Raw genomic sequence first — 7,319 nt, forward strand, 5'->3', positions numbered from 1 at the left:
CCATATATATGCTGTCTACTAAAAAAACACTTCAGACCTAAAGACACATAAAAACTGAAAGTAACAGGATGGAAAACTATATTCCATGCAAATAGAAAGCAAAGGAGAGGTAGAATAGCAATCCTCATATCAGAAAAAAATAGAACTTAAAGAATATTACAAGAGATAATGAAGGACACTACATAATGATCAAGGGATCAATCCAAGAGGAAGACATAATAATTGTAAATATCTTTGCACCTAACATGGGTTTCTGTCTAGCTTAGTTGGTAAAGAATCTGCCTTCAATGCAGGAGACCTGGGTTGGGAAGGTTACCTGGAGAAGGAAGTGGCAACCCACTCCAGTATTCTTGCCTGGAGAATGTCATGGACAGAGGACCCTGGCAGGCTACAGTCCATGGGGTGGCAAAGAGTCGTACACAACTGAACGACTAAGTGACTAAGTGACTGAGCAACAGCACAGCACATGCACCCAAAGAGGAGCACCTCAATACATAAGACAAACACTAGCAGACATAAAAGGAGAAATTAAAAGGAACACAACAATAGTAGTAGACTTTAACAACCCACCCACACCAATGGACAGATCATCAAAACAGAAAATTAATGAGGAAACACAAGCCTTAAATGACACATTAGATGAGATGGATCTCATTGATATCTTCAGGACATACCATTCAAATGCAAAAGAATATACCTTCTTCTCAAGTGCACATGGAACATTCTCCAGGGTAGACCACATCTTGGGTCACAAATCAGTAAATTTAAGAAAGAAATCGTATTAAGCATCTTCTCTGATCACGACGTTATGAGGAAAAAAAACTGTAAGAAACACAAACACATGGAGATTAAACAACACGTTCCTAAATAACCAATAGGTTACTGAAAAAATCAAAAAGGAAATCAAAAAGTTTCTAGAAACAAATGACAATGAAAACACAACTCAAAACCTATGGGGTGTAGCAAAAGCAGTTCTAAGATGGAATTTTATAGCAATAAAATCCTACCTCAAGAAACAAGGAAAACATCGGATAGACAACCTAACTTTACACCTAAAACAACTTGAAAAAGAAGAACAGAAAAACCTCAAAATTAGTAGAAGGAAAGAAATCATAAAGATCTGAGCAAAAGTAAATGAAAAAGAAATGAAAGAAACAATAGCAAAGATTAATAAAACTAAAAGTTGATTCTTTGAGTAGATAAACAAAACTGACAAACCTTTAGCCAGACTCATCAAGGAAAAAAAGAGAGAAGAATCAAATCAACAAAATTAGAAATTTAAAAGGAGAGTCACAACAAACAATGCAGAAATACAAAGGATTATAAGAGACTATTATGAATAACTATACGGCAATAAAATGGAAAACCTGGAAAAAATAGATTCTTAGAAAAGGTCAATCTTCCAAGACTGACCAGGAAGAAATAGAAATTGTGAACACCTTACAAGCACAGAAATTGAAACTGTGATCAAAAATCTCCCAAAAAACAAAAGTCCAAGACCAGATGGCTTCACAGGAGAATTCTATCAAACATTTAGAGAAGAGCTAATGCCTATCCTTCTAAAACTCTTCCCAAAAATTGCAAAGGAAAGAACACTTCCAAACTCATTCTATGAAGCCACCATCACCCTGATACCAAAACCAGACAAAGATAACACACAGACACATACACACAAAACCTATAGGCCAATAACACTGATGAACATAGATGCAAAAATCCTCAATAAAACTTTAGCAAACAGAATTCAACAACACATCAAAAGGCTCATACACCACGATCAAGTTGGGTTTATTCCAGGGATGCAAGACTTCTTCAATATATGCAAATCAATCTATGTGATATACCATATTAACAAATTGAAAGATAAAAACCACATGACAATCTCCATAGATTTCAGAAGAAGACTTTGACAAAATCCAGCACCCACTTATGATTAAAACTATTCAAAAAATGGGCATAGAAGGAACCTACCTCAACATAGTAAAGGTCATATATGATAAGCCTACAGCAAACATTACTCTCAATGGTGAAAAACTGAAAGCATTCCCCCTACAATAAGGAAAAAGACAAAGGCGCCCACTTTAACCACTATAATTCAAGATAGTTTTGGAAGTCCTAGCTAGAGCAATCAAAGAAGAAAAAGAAATAAAAGGAATACAAATGGGAAAAGAAGAAATAAACCTCTCACTGTTTGCAGATGACATGATACTGTATATATAAAGCCCTACAGATAGTGTCAGAAAATTACTAGAGCTAATCAGTGAATTAGGCAAAGTTGAAAGATTTGAACTCAATACACAGAAGTAACTTGAATTTCTATATACTAACAATGAAAAACCAGGAAGAGAAATTAAGGAATCAATACCATTCATCGTTGCAACAAAAAGAATAAACTATCTAGGAATAAACATACTTGAGGAGACAAAAGAACTGTATAAAATTATAAGACACTGATAAAAAAAAAATCAAAGACAACATAGACAGATGGAAAGATATCCTATGTTCCTGAGTAGGAATAATTAAATATGTGAAAATGGCTATACTACAAAATACAATCTACAGCTTCAATGTGATTCCTATCAAATAACCAATGGCATTTTTCACAGAACTAGAACAAAAAAATTCACTATTCATATAGAAACACAAAAGACCCCCAATAGCCAAAGCAGTCTTGAGCAAGAAGAATGGAGATGGAGGAATCAACCTTCCTAACTTCAGATTATATTACAAATCTACAGTCATCAAGACAGTATGGTTCTGGCACAAAAGCAGAAATATAGACCAGTGGAACAAGATAGAAAGCCCAGAATAATAGAGCAAAGACAATAGAGCAAAGAGAGCCTCTTCGATAAATGGCTCTGGGAAAACTGGACACTTCAGTTCAGTTCAGTTCAGTTCATTTGCTCAGTCGTGTCCGACTCTCTGCGACCCCGTGAATCGCAGCACGACAGGTCTCCCTGTCCATCACCAACTCCCGGAGTTCACCCAGACCACAAAACTGGACAACAACATGTAAAAGAATGAAATTAAATAACCCCTCACACCATACACTAAGAAAAACTCATAATGGATAAAAGACCTAAATGTAAGACCAGAACCTATAAAACTCTTAAAGGAAAACATAGGCTGAACACTTAATGAAAAATCAAAGCAAGATCCTCTATGCCCCACGTCCTAGAGTAACAGAAATAAAAATGAAAGCAAACAAGGGGGGCCTGATTAAACTTAAAAGGTTTTGTCCAGCAAAGAAGACTAAGAGCAAGTTGAAAATAAAACCTTCAGGTTGGGAGAAAATAATAGCAAATGGAACAACTGACAAAGGATTAATTTGCAAAATATAAAGGCAGCTTAAAAAACTTAATACCAGACACAAAAAAACCCAATCAAAAAGTGGGAAAAAGATTTAAACAGAGATTTTTCCAAAAAGACATACAGATGGCTAACAAACACATGAAAAGATGTTCACATCACTCATTCAGTTCAGTTACTTAGCCATTTCTGACTCTTTGCAACGCCATGAATCACAGCACACCAGGCCTCCCTGTCCATCACTAACTCCCAGAGTTCACTCAAACTCATGTCCATTAAGTCAGTGATGCCATCCAGCCATCTCATCCTCTGTCGTCTCCTACCCCTCCTCCCACCATCCCTCCCAGCATCAGGGTCTTTTCCAATGAGTCAACTCTTCACATGAGGTGGCCAAAGTACTGGAGTTTCAGCTGCAGCATCCATGAACACCCAGGACTGATATCCTTTAGGATGGACTGGTAGGATCTCCTTGCAGTCCAAGGGACTCTCAAGAGTCTTCTCCAACACCACAGTTCAAAAGCATCAATTATTTGGCACTCAGGTTTCTTCACAGTCCAACTCTCACATCCATACATGACCACTGGAAAAACCATAGCCATGATTAGAAGGACCTCTGTTGGCAAAGTAATATCTCTGCATTTCCATATACTATCTATGTTGGTCATAACTTTCCTTCCAAAGAGTAAGCGTCTTTTTGTTTCATGGCTACAATTAACATCTGCAGTGATTTTGGAGCCCCCAAAATAAAGTCTGACACTGTTTCCATTGTTTCCCCGTCTATTTCCCATGAAGTGATGGGACCAGATACTATGATCCTGGTTTTCTGAATGTTGAGCTTTAAGCCAACTTTTTCACTCTCCTCTTTCACTTTTATCAGGAGGCTTTTTAGTTCCTCTTTACTTTCTGCCATAAGGGTGGTGTCATCTGCATATCTGAGGTTATTGATATTTCTCTCAGCAATCTTGATTCCAACTTGTGCTTCTTCCAGCCCAGTGTTTCTCACAATGTACTCTGCATATAAGTTAAATAAGCAGGGTGATGACATACAGCCTTGACGTACTACTTTTCCTATTTGAAACCAGTCTGTTGTTCCATGTCTAGTTCTAACTCTTGTCTCCTGACCTGCATATAGGTTTCTCAAGAGGTAAGTCAGGTGGTCCGGTATTTCTATCTCTTTCAGAATTTTCCTCAGTTTATGGTGATCCACACAGTCAGAGGCTTTGGTGTAGTCAATAAAGCAAAACTAGATATTTTTCTAGAACTCCCTTGATTTTTCGTTGATCCACCGGATGTAGGCAATTTGATCTCTGATTCCTCTGCCTTTTCTAAAACCACCTTGAACATCTGGAATTTCATGGTTCACATACTGTTGAAGCCTGGCTTGGAGAGTTTTGAGCATTACTTTACTAGCGTGTCAGATGAGTGTAATTGTGCGGTAGTTTGAGCATTCTTTGGCACTTCCTTTCTTTGGGATTGGAATGAAAATTGACCTTTTCCAGTCCTGTGTCTACTGCTGAGTTTTCCAAATTTGCTGGCATATTGAGTGCAGCACTCGTTATTAGAGAAGTGAGAATCAAAACTGCAATGAAATATAACCTCACACCTATCAGAATGGCCATCATCAAAATGTCTGCAAGCAATAAATTCTGGAGAGGATGTGGAGGAAAGGAACACTCTTGCACTATTGGTGGGAATGTAAATTGATACAGCCACTATGTAAGATGGTATGGAGATTCCTTAAAAATCTAGAAATAAAATAACCATGTGACCAAAATTAATATCCCCATCAACAATGCAAGAGTGATCCCTTTCACCACACTTTCTCCAGCATTAATTTTTTGTAGACTTTTTGATGAAGGCCATTCTGACTGATGTGAAGTGATATCTCATTGAATTACATTTTAGTTCAATTTATCAACAGGTAAATCGAATGTGTATATTGTTTATTTACATTGTGCTAAGCAAAAGTCAACCACATCAATTCTCAGTATTGTCTCAAATATCTCATTTCCCCTCATAGGCAAACCCTTTAAGCAAAAGATTCACTGTTAGCAATTTTATTATATTTTGCTTTAAATTTATAGATTTGAGTCCTGAGAAGTTTTATGCAGAGGACAAAAGTAGATGGGATTTGAAGGAATTTTGTTATAGCAATGTAATTCAATTATTTTGGTTACAATGTGAATTATATGCCAAAAATCAGAGTGTTCTACCATTAATAATTATTTTTAAAATTTATTAGCTCACAATATGATTTTCTCCTTCAATTTTCTTGAAAGCAAAGAGTTGCAAATGTCCTGCTTTACATAGTGATTTATCCTCATTCATTAAAGTCATTCATATTCTCATTACTGATACCAACATATCAAATTGTTATATTTTTGGCATACAGGGATTTTACATCCCTGGGCAATGCACTCTGTTAATAATAGGGAATGTGTGAGAAATATACCTTCCTTTTAGAATCTGGAAGATGAAAACTTCTGAAGGTGAAATAGGAAAGAATGAAATCTCCTGGTTTCCTCAGGAGAATTAGTTTTAGAAGAGAGTAGAGACAAAAGTGCTACACTCAATATGGCAGCAAATTTGGAAAACTCAGCAGTGGCCACAGCACTAGAAAAGGTCAGTTTTCATTCCAATCCTAAAGAAAGGCAATGCAAAAGAATGCCCAAAGAGTGCACAACTGCACTTATCTCACACGCTAGTAAAGTATTGCTCAAAATTCTCCAAGCCAGGCTTCAGCAATAAGTAAACCATGAATTTCCAGATGTTCAAGCTGGTTTGGAAAAGGCAGAGGAACCAGAGGTCAAATTGCCAACATCTTTTGGATCATCAAAAAAGCAAGAGAGTTCTAGGAAAACATCTATTTCTGCTTTGTTGACTATGCCAAAGCCTTTGACTGTATGAACCACAATAAACTATGGAAAATTCCGAAAGATGTGAATACCAGACCACCTGACCTGCCTCTTGAGAAACCTATATGCAGGTCAGGAAGCAACAGTTAGAACTGGACATGGAACAACAGACTGGTTCAAAATAGGAAAAGGAGTACGTCAAGGCTGTATATTGTCACCCTGCTTATTTAACTTCTATGCAGAGCACATCATGAGAAACGCTGGACTGGAAGAAGCATAAGCTGGAATAAAGATTGCTGGAAGAAATATCCATAACCTCAGATATGCAGATGACACCATCCTTATGGCAGAAAGTGAAGAGGAACTAAAAAGCCTCTTGAAGAAAGTGAAAGAGGAGAGTGAAAAAGTTGGCTTAAAGCTCAACATTCACAAAACTAAGATCATGGTATCTGGTCCCATCACTTCATGGGAAATAAATAGGGAAATGGTGTCAGACTTTAATTTGGGGGGCTCCAAAATCACTGCAGATGGTGAATGCAGCCATGAAATTAAAAGACGCTTACTCCTTGGAAGGAAAGTTATGACCAACCTTGATAGCATATTCAAAAGCAGAGACATTACCTTGCCAACAAAGGTCCATCTAGTCAAGGCTACGGTTTTTCCAGTGGTCATGTATGGATGTGAGAGTTGGACTGTGAAGAAGGCTGAGCACCGAAGAATTGATGCTTTTGAAGTGTGGTGTTGGAGAAGACTCTTGAGAGTCCCTTGGACTGTAAGGAGATCCAACCAGTCCATTCTAAATGAGATCAGTCCTGGGTGTACTTTGGAAGGAATGATGCTAAAGCTGAAACTCCAATACTTTGGCCACCTCATGCAAAGAGTTGACTCATTGGAAAAGACCCTTATGCTGGGAGGAATTGGTGGCAGTAGAAGAAGGGGACGATAGAGGATGAGATGGCTAGATGGCATCACCGACTCGATGGACATGAGTTTGAGTGAACTCCAGGAGTTAGTGATGGACAAGGAGGCCTGGCGTGCTGATATTCATGGGGTCACAAAGAGTCAGACGGGACTGAGTGACTGAACTGAAATGAACTGAACTGAACTGAGAGACAAAAGTGTATATCTCAAAATCATGTCTTTAAGCTGTGTGTG

This window comes from Capricornis sumatraensis, chromosome 7 (assembly GCF_032405125.1).
Source record: "Capricornis sumatraensis isolate serow.1 chromosome 7, serow.2, whole genome shotgun sequence".
NCBI lineage: Eukaryota > Metazoa > Chordata > Mammalia > Artiodactyla > Bovidae > Capricornis > Capricornis sumatraensis.